We start from the raw sequence: 16,572 nt of genomic DNA, 5'->3' as shown, positions 1-16,572 counted from the left end.
GTTCAGGCAGAAGGTGGGGTCAGTCAGGCCTTTCTGAGGTCCCTGGATCAGGCTGCCCAGCCCTCACCCAAATCTTCCAATTGCAGCCACTGACTGAAGGCTTCTCCGCTGCAAGGTGACTAAAGCAGACGGCCCAGCTGGTCCTCTCCCTAACTCACTGTCATCCTGTTTACTGGCCATCTGGCCCTCATCTCTGTGATTCTCTGACTGTCTCTCCTCAAGGACCCTCTTAAAGGGACAGAGGCCCTCCTTGGTTTCATAAAGGACCTCCATTCCTAAGCAAATACATGCCCAACCTTGACCAGGGCAAGCCTGACAAAGAAAAGGCCAAAACATCAGGGATTTCTGGTAGCAACACAAGTCTATTTCTAACCTCAGATTACAGCATTCAAAAGGATTACCTGTGCTAAGCGAACACACTCCCACTCCAGGGCAGGAATGAGATCAGAGCCACCTGACTCCTTGGCAGGATCCAAATATTCTCCATCGAAACTTGCTTTATACCCTGTTCGAAACTCCTCTGTCTATCCCAGGAGAGACTGGAAATACACTCTTTCTAGGAGCTGTTGGAAAATTAACCCACATTAGGAGAGACCTAGGTGATGCTGAATCGGGGACAGGAAGGTCCATTTGAAAGAAAAAAAAAAAACATGTTCTTTGTAACCAGGACAAGGCTAAACATGCCTTCTCTCCATTGGTCCAAATCTATGCCAGCCTCCCACTGGCATCCGTGGGTGTGCTGAGAACAAGCTATGGATTTCTATAGAGACCGTCACCATGGCACTAGGGGCCTTATTGTGCTATTTCAAGAGGGAAAATAATCAAAAGGTCAAAGGAAGAAAATCTACCATAGAGCTTTTCAAACTACAAATATTTACTAATGCTTTAGCGAGTGCCTGGCACCACATTTGTTGCCGGCCAGAGCAAGATGGGCTGGGAGAGATGACCTGCCTTGCAGCCCCCAGGAGTTAAGCACAAGGCTGGGCACTGCCCATCCGTCATCTGATTTCTTTCTCACGACAACCTCAAAACGGCAACAGTGTAATCCTCATTTTGTCAACTGGGGAAAAAATGAAGTTAAGTAACTTGCCCACGGGCATCTGGGATTTGCAATCAGGACTGTGATACTGGACCAGACCGAATCCCAGTAGAGGGTCCGCTCGTGGGTGGGGGGATTCTGTATGGAAGTGCTGCTTGGTCTGTTTACGGAGACATGGGGTGAATTAGGAAGCCGACGGGGGAGGAATCAAGATGGTGGAGTAGTACGTGGAGCTCACCCCCCTCCCATAAATACATCCAAAAATACATCTACAGGGCTTCCCTGGTGGCGCAGTGGTTGAGAGTCCGCCTGCCGATGCAGGGGACATGGGTTCGTGCCCCGGTCCGGGAGGATCCCACGTGCCGCGGTAGCGGCTGGGCCCGTGAGCCACGGCCGCTGAGCCTGCGCGTCCGGAGCCTGTGCTCCGCAACGCGAGAGGCCACAGCAGTGAGAGGCCCGCGTACCGCAAAACAAACAAGCAAAAAACATCTACAAGTGGAATGATTCGCACAGAACATCTACTAAACGCTGGCAGAAGACTTCAGAGTTCCAAAAGGGCAAGAAAACCTCCATGTGACTGGGTGGGACAAAAGAAAGAATGAAAAAAAAAAAAAAGAGAGAGAGAGAGAGATAGGGAGCCGACAGGGATGCTGAGGCAGCTGGGAAGATCACGGACAGAATCTCATACCTTCTGTTGGCCTGAGGGGTAAGGAAAGAAAACAGTGTTACCTGCAGGGGAGAAAGGGACCCTGGGCTTGCAGCTGGCCAGAGAGTGGATGGGAGGGGGGTGGCAAATGGAGAGCCACCAGCACAGGGATGCCTGCCAACCACACCTGGAGCATGCTGTCCCCGCTGGGTGACGCTGAGCCCCATCCAAGCAGCTGAGGATGGAAGGGGGATGCTTCATCGCAGGAGGTGAAGGGTAGGATGTATAATCCTGTTCTGCGGGAATGAAGAACTAGAAGCAATATTTTAATCTACCATGTTCCCCAAAGGAAAAGGAAAATGTTAATAGCACAAGAGGAACAGAGGTGGGTTCAGAACTACCCAGGTCCACCACAGCGGTCTCATGCCATGTTCATTTGGACAAGCCGGAGAAGTTCGGGGGGATGAGAGTATGTTTGCTGGATTCCTTGGGTCAAGATTCAAAAGTCAGTGCGTTGGTAGAGGCCGGAGAGGGGCAGGTCTCTAGCAGAAACATCAGGACTCTGAACCCAGCAGTGTCCTATTCGTGACATTGATGAATGTCACGATGATTAAATTCCGGGAGTTACAAAGTTAGGGGTCACAGCCCAACCTAGGGTCCTGAGATACTCGGAAACCTAAAATGTTGTGAATGGCACGTATGAGAGACCGAATCCAATCACGTGATGTTCACAGGGTAGTTACAGGTCCTGCCTGTTACGACTCAAAACTTGACCACGGGGATACCAAACTGGGGGTTTTCACTTAATTCTGTGCTTCTTCGTACAGTCCCTCTCTGAGCCTCAGCTGTCTCATCTGCAAATGGAGCTGGTAAGACCTGCGCTGGAGAGATGGGGTGAAGTTTGTGAACAGCACTGTACGGGAATTGAGCCTGGAATCCAGGAGGGGCTCCAAGCACGTGGGTGCCTGCACACTTGGCCTGAGCAACAGCGGCAGGTGTGCCTGTCAGCTAGGGGTTCTAGTTGACTCAAAGATGATGCTGTGCTGGGTGTGCCCAGCAGGAAGGCTGAGAGCAAGTGCTCACTATGGCAGGTGAGAGGCTGGTCACGACGCTCCTTAGCCCTCATCTGCAGCGGCCCGTTCGACTTCAGGTATCTTGCTTAGAAGGGGACTTTGATGAAGGCTAGTAGGTCTAGGAAGTGTCCCAGGAAAGGGACAGGAACTCAACATTCTTTCTAAGAAGAAGATGGAAGGAATCAGGGATCTTGGGTGAGGACAGAGTCACGATGCCCAACATTTGCCAGAGAGAAGTTGAATGGAGTGACTTCTATTTGGGGAATGCTGCAAGCAAGGCTGGATCCAAGGTTGGAGCTGTTGGATGCAGATGGCAGGCTGTGGATTTGGGCTCAAAGTAGGGAGGGACTTTGAACCCATCAGGGTGGCCTGAGTTTGGAATGCACGGCCTTATCACAGGGCTTGGGTCAGACGCGTCTTGTTCAAATCCTGGCTTAGCTGCTTACTCCCTGCGTGACCTTGGGCAAACGCACCATTTCTCTGGCCTCTGCCTGGGTCAGAGTCTTGGTCACATAAAATGCTAAGGAAGGGGTAACAGATGGCAAAGCTTCTCTGATTCTGCCTGCCGGTAAGAATCACCTCTTCCTCCAGAACCAGAGGGGAGGCAGAAGCCATATGAGGGGAAATATTGACACCCCCCCTTGGGACCGGGGGAGCGTGAGACAATGTGAGGGTCATTGTCTATTGCCCCCTTCCCAGTAGAATGGCAATCTCTCAGGAGAGAGGAAGGATGAGGGCGCTGTTTGACATTTTGGGCTATCCCCCCAGGACCTAGCACTAGACCTGACATAATGGCGACTTTGATCAACATTGGAAGAAAAGAAAGAAAGAATGTGGGAGGGAAGGAGGGATAAAGGAGAACATTCTATGTGCTCAGCGCTCCTCCCTTACAGAATCTTATCTTCCCGAGAACCTAATAAATTAGGAATTATCATCCCCCATTTTCCAAATAAGTACAAATTGGACTCAGCAAATTGCCTTTTGCAATTTATGAGACCTTGGGCAAGTTACTTAACTTCTCTGTGCCTCAGTTTCCTCATCTGAAAAATGGAGGTAATAATAATGTCATCTAGCTCATAGAATTGCTGTATGAGTACTCTGTGTTAAACCTTGACTAAACCCAGTGTCTGACTGGAAGATTTTTTTTTCCTTCCATGCCATTCAACTCTACAAATATTTAAGTGCTTCTATCACTGTCATCAGTGCCTGATATATAAATTAATTTTCTTTCCCAGGTTGATGGCTGAGCACAATTTTGGTAAGCCACAGCTGTCCACATAGCTCTAAGGCGGATTATTTTGGAGGATGGTGAAAATGTGGCACACAGCAAAGGAGGGAAAAACACTATCATAAAATAGCGTCAAAGCAATAAATGCAGATCATGGGATTCATGAGGACGACAACCCAACAGTGCCCATGAATATTCGATCAGGAGTGTGGTCTGGAATTTGCAGGCAGGCTCTGTGGTTCGGGCTTGCAAGTAATGCACATGCAGGAATGAAACTGACTCCTGCACCTGGGCAGCCCTCCCAGCTGCAATTTCTGCCTTGCCAACTCGAAGCAGGTGGTGTGTCAACCAAAGGGACCAAGGGCCACCCGCCCAGAGTGCCCCACATGGCCAGCGGCTCCCCTGGCACTGATCTGAGCTGATGCCATTAGCAAGGGCCAAAAGCCACTTGGCCTGCTAGGGGAGAGCTGGGCTAGAGTGAACCGATCTCCAAGCCCCAAGCTGTCCTCCAGCCCCTCTCAGGGACAGGTCTGGGAGCAGGTCAGGTTTCTGGCTGCTGTGGCCTCTCTAAGCAGATCCCGTTACACTCCAGCAATGCCTGCCTAAGCCAGGGACACTCAGTTGGGGGAGGTCAGCCTTTGGCTCTGTGGAACCTGGGGTGAGGGCCATTCGATGGGGCCTGGCAGTATCCAGCCCTGCATCCAGGCCTATGGCTGCTACTTGAAGCTGCACTACAGGGGGAATGCCTGGTTCGAATGCTAGGTCTGCCACTTTCTAGCTCGAGCGATTCAGCCTCTCTGAGCCTCAGTTTTCTCATCTTTAAGTGTGAGGATATAAAAGTATCCAGCTCTTGCATTTATTAGGAGACACAAGTGATATAAGCCACGCAAAATGTTTTGCACAGTGCGTAGCCCACACTTAGCGCTTAATAAGCCTGAGCTACTTTTATCGTTTCTTCCTATTGCTGCTGTTCAGAGTATGTTCCTAGGAAACAGAGTTCCACATTGCATTGGCCAAGGTCATCTCTGTTAGACCCAGATGGAACACTGAGATAGTATAATGTCCCACCTTCTCTTAGAGACTGAGACTGCGGGGGCCCACCAGATAAGCAACTTCCTCCAGGTCACACAGGTGGCTAGCTGGTGGTTGGGCTGAGCCCGAATCCAGGCCTTCTGAGGCTCCTCCTCTGCCTCTTACTCTCCCCACCCCCCTCTTCACTGCACTCGCCAGCAGACAAAGTGTTTGCACGTGTGTCTGTGCCCATCATGCCAGGCTCCTACAAGCCCAGATCTGAAGCCACGTGCAGAATAAAGGGAAGCAGGGCCACGCAGCCTCCTCTCATTTGTCTTTGTCCTTCTGTCTTGCAGCGCATTCTGGGAACCTCCTCTGAGCTCTGGGAAGCCCTGACAATTAGCAGCCTTCTGCCGGACTTCTTAATGTCCAAAGGAAATCAGCACAGGCAACTTCTCCAAGATTTCAATTTGCCCTCAAATTTCAGCCCCAAGCCTCAATAACATCTCTGTTCCTCACTCCCTCCATTTCAAAGGAGAGTTGGAGAGACACACCTGCCTTTGCCTTCTTTTTGTGAAAGTTAAAGCAAATGCCCAGGGCACAGGCCTTTTCTCTTCACAAGGAAGAAGAAAGGAAGAGCGGGCTTTGCAAAAATCATTCCCCAGGCACTGAGATTGCTGCTAAAACTTGAAGGTCACCTGTGTTGTTATGAATGTTATTTTTTTTCCATAAACCTGAACTGAATTGTAGTCCAGACAAAACAATGTCTGCCTCAAAACAAAACAAACCTAAACCTGTAAGCCACAAGATATAGGATGGGGGCAGGGGGAGGGGTGCAAGGAGGCACAGGCTTTGAACCCAGACAGACTTTAGTTTGATTCCCAGCTCTGCCAAGCACTGGCCCCAAGTCCTCGACCACATCACTGCACATCTCTGGACCTCTGTCCTCTCATCTGAAAAACAGGGACAACACTGTCTACCTCAATGATTCTTTGTCAGAGCCTTTGACCAAAATGAGATGATATACGAAAAGCGCCGGACACAGAAGCACAATCAGTAAGAGTTTTCATTAAGTGTGACTGCCACCATGGGGTCATCAATCCCCCAGCAGCATTTAAAGGAGAGTTCCAGGATGGTTCTGCTTCTAGGAGGAATCTTGAAAAATCACTGAACTTCTAAACCTCATTTTCCAGATAAGGAGACTGAGGCCCAGAGAGGTAAATTAGAATGGAAGTAGGGTGGGGGGGAAAGCTGGAAATGTCACAGAAAGTCTGTTCCGGGGCCAGTACTGCTGACTCAAGGGGCTGGAGAGGGACAGACAAGATGATAAGTATTTTCAAAACTTATTTACAAAGCCACGCCCACAACCTTGACGCCGGTGACGTCAGTGCCTCAGTCAAGTGCCCCAGTGATCCCACCGCAGGATTTGCAGCGGGGTTCAAGGCTGTGGGCGGACTGACTGGTCAGCAGAAGGGGTCCTTTAGGTCAGTTCCCTTGCCGTGAAGTGAAAATAATACCTCCATCTCAGGCTATTCGTAAAGACAAATGCTATACAGAATAAAACAGCTGCTAACTCATCTGAGTGGCAGGCACTGTGCCGACTGCACCCCAAACATTCGCCATTGGTCCCCAACAGCCACAGGAGGCAGGAGGCAGTCATTTCCTCTCATTTGACAGATGGAGAAGCTGAGACTTGTGGAGATGAAATAACCCACTCAAGGTCACATAGCTTGTGGAGATGAAATAACCCACTCAAGGTCACATAGCTTGTGGAGATGAAATAACCCACTCAAGGTCACATAGCTGCTAAGTGGAAGGAAGAGTGGGCCTTGACTGCAGTCTGTCTGTCAGATTCCTGATTTCTGTGCTCTTACTCATGGCACTGTTCTGGACACAGCTGGTGGGCCCTCGGTAAGTGGCCACCACAACCAGCCGTGACAGGGGACAGCTCTGCCACCCCAGAAGGAAAGGAAGGCCACTGACACGCAGACCCTTGTACCCAAATTGTTTGGGTCTAGCAGACTGTTACTGAGTCCAAGCTCATACTACTTGCCTCAGGACAGGCCAATAAATCGAGAGACGAGGTGTTGGGGCAGGGAATGTTGACTTTATCTGGAAAGCCAGCAAACAGAGAAGATGATGGACCCGTGTCCCAAAGAACCATCTTTCCTGAGTTAGAATTCAGGCTTCTTTTATGCTAAAAGGGGAGGGGTGTGGCTGATCGTTGCAAACTTCTTGGTGCTATAATTCTTTGCTCTTACAGCTGTCCATGCAGGTGTGGTCACAATGTTCCTATAAACTTCCAATGAGACAAATGTTATTCTCTGTTCTGCCACTTTTTATCTCTATATGAATGCAAAAGTGTTGTTCCTTTAAAGGTCAGAGCCTTGAGAAGGGGCTACCTTGTATTTTTCAGGCTATTGGCAACATTCTTAACTTGTAGCAAAAGCAATAGAATGCAAAGGTTAAAGTAAAAAAAACAGATCCAATATGGAGTCAGATTTGTTCTTCCCTATTACAGACCATCCTTCCTAACACCTCTGAGTGGACTGGCGGGGAGGGACAACGGAAGGACAGGCTCCTTGCCTCCTGTCTTAGTCGGCTAGGGCTGCCACACAAACCACCACAGACTGGGGAGCTCAAACAATAGAAGTTTATTTCCTCACAATTCTACAGGCTAGAAGTCCAAGGTCAAGGTGTCAGCGGGGTTGGTTTCTTCTTGTAGAGGGTCGCCTTCTCCCTGTGCCTTCGAATGGGCTTCCCTCTGTTGTCTCTGTCCTTACTTCCTCTCTTTATACGGCCATCGGTCATATTGGAACGCATTTTAACCTAGTTACCTCCGTAAAGACCCTATCTCCAAATACAGTCACAGTCTGGTACTGGGGGTTTCTTGTCCGTCTCCTCCATTAAAATGTCAGATTCACGAAGACAGAAATTTCAGTTTGTCCCAACTGTATCCCCAGCACTAAAAATGGCACCTGGGTCAGGGGATGGGGCAGTGGAGGGAGGGAAAAATAGTTGGAGCACAGGGGATTCTGAGGTCAGTGAAACTAGTCTATGTGATACAGGTCATTATGCATTTGTTCAAACCCAGAGAATGCACAACACAAAAAGTGAATCCTAGTATAAACTACTGACTTTAGTTAATAACAACGTATCAATATTGGCTCATCAATTGTAACAAATGTACCTCACTAAGGCAAGACATTAATAATAGGAGAAATGGGGTTCGAGGGTTTAGAGCAGTCTGTATTTTCCACTCATTTTTCTGTAAACCTAAAACTGCTCAAGAAATAAAGTTTACTAATTAAAAAAAAAAGAGCAACACATACCTAGCACATAGTAGGTATCCAGTAAATCTGTGCTGATGACTAAAAGAACCATCTGGTCAGCCTGAATTTATGGAGGTTTACTCCACATCTAACATGGTGATGTGAGAAACCTAGATAAGGTAAAAGGCATAGACACCACCCACCCCACCCCACCCCCCCCCACCCCCACCCCCACCCCCACCCCACCCCACCCCACCCCCCACACCACAAAAGGGATACAAAATTTGCTGGGAAAACACAAGGTCAATGGTAATTAAATGTTAATTCTAAAGCTCCTGAAACTCCTGTGGGGAGGCTGGGCTGTGGAGCATCTGCAGACAGTTCCTATCCACCTGAGGCTGCGGGAATGCCTTGCCCTCAATAAACTGACTCCCAACCACAGAGGGACAGGAGTGGCGGATTCCCTCAGGATGACAGTTGAGGGGGTGAGGCACATGATTTCTCAGGGGCCCCCAGCAGGATGGAGCCCTGTTGCCCAGGGCGGGAAGCTGTTCGTTATACACACTCAATGGTTTTCCTCCCTTCCCTATGTCACATGACCACTCCCTCATCAAGCTTAGTGGGGTTGCCTCCTACCTAAACTACTTGCTCCAAATCCTGGTCTCAGTGTCTGATTCTGGGGACCCAAACTAAGAGACTGTCCGCTGCAAAACACGGTACAGGGAAGGCACTCCGTAACTGGCAACTGCCCTTATCACTAGTACAATCAACAACAATAAAAACAAGAATCATGATGATGAATAACTAAGGCCCAAGAGGGGAGGTCTCCTGCCCAAGTTCACTCGCAGTGGGTAGAGGGCAGAGGGGCATCATGATCTAGGTCTGTGTGACACCAGTGCCCGTGAGGTCCCACGCTCCCACATACCTACTCATTCTGGCCAGTGAAGGCAGAATCCGTACCCTGCTGCAGATTCCAGGGCTCCCAGGAAGCTGCTATTGGAGGTCAGATGAGAAGGACACTGGAGTAATGCCAGAGAGCTTCCTGGAGGAGGTGCCACTGGAACTTCCATGGAAAAGCACAGATTCTGGAGTCAAGCTCAAATCTGTTGTTGGATTCTGTGGCCCTGGGCAAGTCATTTTACTCTGGGTCTCAGTAGTCTTATTAGAAAATGGGAATATGGGGCCCTCCTCACAAGATGCTTATGAAATTTAGAGGACAGATTTTAGTCTGAGACAGCTCTGGGCTGGGGTACAAGTACTGTCATGTGCAAGCTTAGAGAAGATTTTTAATCTCTCTAAGCCACAGTTCTTTCATCTGTAAAATGGAAACAATAACAGTACCTACCAAATAGAATTGTCATGAGAATTCAATAGGATAGCACACGTGAATTGTTTTGCACCGCTCATGAGACACAATGAATGATCACTAAATATTCTGATACTTTTTTTTTTTTTTTTGCAGTTGCGGAGCACAGGCTCTGACGCGCAGGCTCAGCGGCCATGGCTCACGGGCCCAGCCGCTCCGCGGCATGTGGGATCTTCCCGGACCGGGGCACGAACCCGCGTCCCCTGCATCGGCAGGCGAACTCTCAACCACTGTGCCACCAGGGAAGCCCCGAAGACTTATTTTTAATATCATGCTTTTCTAATGTTTGAATGTATTCCATTCATAGGAACAACAACAACAAAATCTGCCCGCTCTAAACTATGAGATCAGGCATGTAAAACGCCAGCACAGGTGTCTGCTCACGTGGTGGTCTTTCCACCACTTTCGGTTTCTGCATCTGCAGAAGCAGGCGTGCTGACGTTTGCTTTCAGGGGCGGCTGCAAGGCTCACGTAAGACAAAATGTACCAGGTTGAGGGCAACCCACATCTCAGTGTGCCGTGCTCACTCGTCAGGGACAGGTGGAGGCACCCCAGAGATGCTCCTGGTGTGTTTGAGGGCAGGGCCTAGGCTTGTGCAGAGGGAGAGCAGAAGCAGGAGATAGGCGGCAGGGGCTTGTGCTCGGGGACCATGGAGCCTGCAGCTGTCAGAGGCAAAGCAAGGGGAGGCTCCAGGATGGATCCCTGGAAAAACAGTCCAGTAGGCAGCCTGCCAGAACCCACTGCAGGAACAAAGGACATAGGCTCATTCAACACAGAGCAGAGGGTTCTGCACGGAGGAGGGCCTGGCTGGTGACCATGTGGACCCGAGAGCCCACACTTGCCAGCTTCAGCAAAGCAGGTCCAACAGTTTGGGAAAATGTTTTTTTCCTAAATAGCTAACAACAAAAACCTAACATAGGGATACTTACCACTGACTCCTAGGCACACATCTTACATATATATTTTCCTATTTCATGCTCACACCACCCAAGAGCATAGGAAGCATCATGTTACAGGTGGAGAAAAAGGTTCAGAGAGAAGTGAGATCTTCACAATTCCAGGTCGGTCATTCAGTCGCCGACCTGCTTGGGGAGCAGTTGCCCCAAATCCCTTCTGCTACTGGCTACTCTTCTGCTGAAGATCAGGTATCTCCACCCACTTTCCAGACCAGGAATGCTTCTGAAAGACACACCCTGAGTTGGAATAGCCACATCCTTCTTTAGGAAATAAGAGTCAGGAGCCTCACTGCTAAGATCAATTTTGCTTCCCATGGCAGTGAACCTGACTTTGCTGGGTCCCTGTGAGACAGGGCTGCCAGGTACTGTACAGGACACCCTGCTAAATGTCCCCTGCAAAATGTCCATACTTATACTAAAAAATCATTTGTTGTTTATCTGAAATTCAGATGGAATTGGGTGTCCAATATTTCAATTTGCCAAATTCGGCAACCTTACCATCAGAGCAAAGAGGAGATTCGCTCTTCCCTCTGTCCCGAGGAGCAAGCCTCGTTCGGGAGAGAGTTTGCATCTGTTTCATTGGAGGCCTTGCTCACTTACCAAGGGAGCTTGGAGGCTGCAGCGAGGCCGAAGTGGTCACTGCCTCTGACACTTAGCCTGTTTGGAGGGATTTTTCTGGAAGCTGTTGAGCACAGGTACCGTGGAGGAGAAAGGGTTGAGAGCAGAACGCAAAAGCTAATGGAGACCCTCTCTGGCACAGGTGTCTTCCAAGACCCTACTTCACATCGGTAAAAATTTGCTCTTTCTTTCTTTTAAAATACTTTATTTTTCTAGGGCAGTTTTAGGTTTACAACAACATTGAGAAGGCGGTGGAGAGATTTCCCATATACCCCCTGCCTCCACACACGAGTACCTCCCCCATTATTAGCATCGCTCACCGGAGTGGTACATTTGTCATCAAGGATAAACCTACACGACACATCATAATCCCCCAAAGTCCATAGTTTACACTACGGTTCACTCTTGGTGTTGTACATGGGATCGGTCTGGACAGATGTATGATGACATGCATCTGTCATTATAACATCTACACAGTATCTTCACTACCCTAAAAATTCTCTGTGTTGCACTTATTCATCACTCCCTTCCCCCAACCCCCGGCAACCACTTTTTTTGTGTGTGTGGGGGTGCTGTGTTGGGTCTTCGTTGCTGCGTGCAGCCTTTCTCTAGATGCAGACAGTGGGGGCTACGCTTCGTTGTGCGGGCTTCTTATTGTGGTGACTTCTCTTGTTGCAGAGCATGGGCTCTAAGCACGCGGGTTTCAGTAGCTGTGCCTCACGGGCTGTAGAGAGCAGGCTCAGTAGTTGTGGCGCACAGACTTACTTGCTCCGTGACATGTGGGATCTTCCCGGACCAGGGCTCAAACCCTTGTCCCCAGCATTGGCAGGCAGATTCTTAACCACTGAACCACCAGGGAAGTCCCAACCACTTTTTATTTTCTCCGTAGTTTTGCCTTTTCCAGAATGTCATACACTGGGAATCATACAGCATGTAGCTTTTTCAGATTTGCTTCTTTCACTCAGTAATATGCATTTAAGGCTCTTCCGTGTCTTTTCATGGCTTGATAGCTCCTTTCTTTTTAGGGATGAACAATATTCCATTGTCTGGATGTAACACAGTTTATTTATCCATTCACCTATTGAAGGGCATCTTGGTTGCTCCCAAGTTTTGGTAATTATAAATAAAGCTGCTATAAACATCTGTGTGCAGATGTTTATGTGGACGTAAGCTTTCAACTCCTTCGGGTAAATACCAAGGACTGTAACTGCTGGATTGTATGGGAAGAGTTTTGTAGGAAATTACCAAAGTGACTTCCAAAGTGTCTGTACCATTTTGCATTCCCACCAGCAACATATGAGAGTTCCCGCTGCTTCACATCCTCTCTCCAGCATTTGGTGTTGTCTGTGTTTGAGTTTTCGCCATTCTAACTGGTGTGTAGGGGTATCTCACTGTTGTTTTAATTTGCCTTTTCCTGGTGACTTAGGATGTAGAGCATCTTTTCATATGCTCATTTGTATCTTCATATGCTCTGAGTATCTTCTTTGCTAAGGTATGGGTTTGGCCCATTTTTTAATCAGGTTGTGTGTTTTCTTACTATTGAATTTTAAGAGTTCTTTGTATATTTGGGATAACAGTCCTTTATCAGATGTGTGTTTTGCAAATATTTTCTCCCAGTCTGTGGCTTGTCCTCTAACTCTCTTGATACAGTCTTTTGCAGAGCAAAGTTTTTCATTTTAGTGGTGAAGTCCAGGTTATCAATTATGTCTTTGATGGTCATGTCTTTGGTGCTGTATCTGAAGAAGCATCGCCATATCCAAGTTCATCGAGGTTTTCTCCTCCATTATCTTCTGGGAGGTTTATAGCTTTGTGTTTTACATTTAGGTCTATGACCCATTTTGAGTTAATTTTTGTGAAGAGTGTAAGGTCTATGTCTAGATTCATTTTTTGGTATGTGGAAGTCCAGTTTCCAGCACCATTTGTTGAGAAGACTATTTTGCTCTATTGTTTGCCTTTTGATCTTTTTCAAAGATCAGTAGACTATATTTATGTGGGTCTATTTCTGGGCTCTCTGTTCTGTTCCATTGATCTATCTGTCTATTCTTTTGCCATTACCACACTGTCTTGATTACTTTGCAGCTTTCTAGTAAGTCTTGAAGTTGGGTAATGTCAATCCTCTTTTTTTTTTTTTTTTTCCCCCTTCAATATTGTGTTGGTTATTCTGGGTCTTTTGTCTCTCCATATTAACTTCAGAATCAGTTTGCTGATATCCACAAAATAACTTGCTGGGATTTTGATAGGGATTGCATTAAATCTATAGATCAAGTTGGGAAGAACTAACATTTTGACAATTTTGAGTGTTCCTATCCACAAACATTTTTTAGGTTTTTTTTTCTTTATTTTGTTCATCGGAGTTTTGTAGTTTTCATCATATAGATCTTGAATATACTTTGTTAGATTTATACCTAAGTGTTTAATTTTGGGGGGTGTTCATGTAAATGATACTGTGTTTTTAATTTCAAATTTTATTTGTTCATTGTTAATATAGAGGAAAGCAATTGACTTTTATACATTAACCTTGTGTCCTGCAACATGTTATACTTGCTTCTTAGTTCCAGAATGGATGCCCTTTCTTAAAGAGGGACCACAAATTGTATAGGCTCCAGGGTCCACCAAACCTGGATTGGGTCCTGGCTGAGAAGGCAGGCCTCCTTAGTTTGGGAGACCAGTGGTTAATGGTGTTTATTGAGCATCTTCTACAAGCCCAGCCAAGAGCACACTTAACCCTGGCCGAGACCTCACTGTGGGCATTCTACAAAGGAGTAAACAGAGTGGTGGAGTAACTCCCTCAACATCACATAGCTGGGAAGCGGCAGAGAAAGGATTTGAACCTAGGTTGAGTTTCCTCCTGGCTATGAGGGCAGTGCTCAGGGCTGTGTTGCCCCCGGGGACTTGTGGGAAGGAGAGAGTTTATACCCTGAGGGTCCCTGCTGGCCCAAGCACTGCAGGAAGGGGCTGACCCCTCAGGGAGGGGTAGGGCCCTAGTCAGGGCCAGAGCAGGAGATGGTTCTAGAAGCAGAAATGAAAGTTACAGAATTATGCTCAACAACTAAAAATATCATCAAGCACCAATTTTGTGCCAGCCACTGTTGCTAAGAGACTTCACAAGCACAATTTCATTTAACCCTCACAGCAGGCCTGTGGGGTCAGTTTGATCGTGAGCTGAGTTTTGCAGATGAGAGAACCAAGTCCCAAAGAGATACTGTGGATGCCCAAGAGCAGCCCCTGGGTAAACAGAACTGGGACTTGAGGTCAGGTCTTCTGAGAAAACGGAGGCTGGAGAGTCAGGAGAGAAAAAGTACTGGGCTGCTGTTGGTTTCTGATGGCTACTGTAACAAATGGCCACAAACATAGTGGCTAAAACAATGTAAATGTATTACCTGAGAGTTCTGAAGGTAGAAGTCCAAATGGGTCTCACTGGGCTAAAATCAAGGTGGTGGCTGGGGGTGTCACTTCTGGAAGCTTTGTCTTTTCCAGTTTATAAAGGTCACCTACATCCCTTGGCTTATGGCCTCTTCCTACATCTCCAAAGCCAACAGTATAGCATCTTCCAGTCTCTCTCTCTGACTTTCACTATCTGCCTCCTTCTCCCATATTTTAAGGACCCTTGTAATTAATTGCGCCCACCCCTGATAATGCAGGATCGCCTCCCCATCTCAAGATCCTTAATTTCATCATACCTGTGAAGTCCCTTTCGCCATGTAAGGCAACATATTCACAAGTTTTGGGGATTAGGACATGGGCATCTTTGCAGGGGGCGTTGTTCTGGCTACCACAACTTCCTCGGCTGGAGCTGAAGGTGGGTGTGGGGCTGGGTAAGTGAGCGAAGGGAAGCCATGGAAACAGGTGTCGCTGAGCTTGGGCCATGGGATCAAGGGATGCTCCTCCCTGAGAGGTCTCTGACCAAAACTCTGAGGAGAGTATATGCCATCTTCCAAGGGAGGGGTGATTCCTGCCCACTGAACCACACCAGGGGCCGCATGGCAGGGCACAGTCCCTCTCAGGGGTGTCATTCAGGTCTGTGTCACTGGAGGGGAATAGAGAAGAGCTCAGACAGGGCAGGGGGAGTGGCCTGGTGGTTTATGTCTGGTCATGTTTGAATAGTGTGACCTTTTGACCTAGAAGTTCCATTCATCTGAGTTTTTCCTACCAATAAACTCACCTGTTTGTGAAGTGACGTGTACAAACTTAATTTTTGCAAGATAATTTGTAAATTGGGGACAACGTAAATGTCCATCAATAAGGGACTATCTTGGTGGCTTAAGATTCCATACAATGGAATCCTCTGCTGGCATAAAAAAGGTGAAGATGCTCTTTACACACTGTCACGAAAAAAATCTCTCAGACAAAGGTCAGGTACTTGATATTGCATGCTACAATTAGTGCAAAAATGGGCAAAGGGAAAATATAAATACACATGGTACTTACATGTCACAAAACATCTCTGGAGGAGATCGATAGCACTGGCCACCTCCAGGGAGGAGAAGTGGGTGCCTGAGAGATAGAGTGGAAAGGAAATTTCATGATTTACCCATGTGCCCTTTAAAAGTTCTGAACCATATGAGTGTATTACCTATCAATAAATTAAAAATTAAAGCATTATTTTAAAAATCCTATGCAATCACATGCTCACAGAATTACTTGATAGTCTGAGTTGGAGAAAACTTCAGCTCTTTGACCCAAACTGATGTTCTTGAGCATAAGCTCCTATCCATGGCCCCCCTTTAAGGGCCAGGGTGAGCATGATACCCAAGTCACTTCCTGTCACCATTCCTTCCTTCTACATATAGTGACAGCCAGGCTGAGCATGTGCTAGTTTCCCAGTATGCTTTGCTAGCTTTCCTCCAGACCTCTGCACACAATGGTTCCCTATCTAGAGCACCCCTTCCAGCAACAATATCCGTGTTCCTCCTCTTCCTGAGCACACAGCTGGATTACATTTCCCAGCAGCCATTGCAGTTGGCTACGGCCAAGAGACTGAGTTCAGACCAATGGAATGTGAGTGGAGTACGTTGCTATGTCCAGTCTCAGCCTATTAAAACATCCCATGAACAGTGCTGCCCCACTTCCCCATCCACTCTCCGAAGAGAGGAGACTCCAAAGACCTAGAGGAGGGCCCAGACATAAGGAACCTGAGACCCTGAGTGACTGTGTGAAGCAAAGTCCCACCAACCTTTTGGACTGTGACAGGAACAGGAAATAGACTTGTCTTAAGCCACTGAGATTTGGGGTTGTTAAAGTAATTGGCCTACCTTGACTAATATTCTAAATAACTTTGATTCATTCTTCAGGTGTTGGCTTAAATGTTACTTTGTCTTTTGAGCTGACTTCCTGTTTGCCCTATGTGCCTGGAGGTGGGACAG

Source organism: Phocoena phocoena, chromosome 3, assembly GCF_963924675.1.
Source record: "Phocoena phocoena chromosome 3, mPhoPho1.1, whole genome shotgun sequence".
Taxonomy (NCBI): Eukaryota; Metazoa; Chordata; class Mammalia; order Artiodactyla; family Phocoenidae; genus Phocoena; species Phocoena phocoena.
The sequence above is the reverse complement of the archived record's forward strand: the minus strand, read 5'-3'. Positions refer to the sequence as shown.